This window comes from Meleagris gallopavo, chromosome 1, assembly GCF_000146605.3.
Source record: "Meleagris gallopavo isolate NT-WF06-2002-E0010 breed Aviagen turkey brand Nicholas breeding stock chromosome 1, Turkey_5.1, whole genome shotgun sequence".
Taxonomy (NCBI): Eukaryota; Metazoa; Chordata; class Aves; order Galliformes; family Phasianidae; genus Meleagris; species Meleagris gallopavo.
In genome coordinates this window covers 90,345,620-90,346,047 of record NC_015011.2, presented here as the reverse complement: position 1 = coordinate 90,346,047, position 428 = coordinate 90,345,620, and positions in this window count along the sequence as shown.

The following is a 428-nucleotide window of genomic DNA, read 5'->3' as shown; positions in this document are numbered from 1 at the left end:
GCGGGCGGAGGGTGCCGGGACGAAGGGCCGGCCGCGCCCGCCGGGAAGGCCTCTGAGCGGGGAGAGCTCTGGCTGGGTTACCGCGCTGCCCTGCGGCTGGGTAGAGGCGCTCCCGCTCTTCAAACGCCTCCCCTGCTTGTCGCCGGTGGGCTGCTAGCGCGGAGGGCCGTCCTGAGAGCTGCGTGCCATTTGGCTGTTCCCCAGACAGCCGAGGGAGCTGCTCGGTTTAAAACCCACCTCCTCTGGCTTGGCTGCCAGAGGTTTCTGAGGTGATGGTTTCTCTGACTGGTGCCATGTGTGTTTTCTGCACGAATTTGCTCCTTCTCGTCCCAGATGAAAAGCAAAACGTCCAGCGTGCATGGGACCATGTGGCATTCAGGTGTGTCACTTCTTTGCAAAAGGCAAAGAGTCGGTCATCACTCTACAGA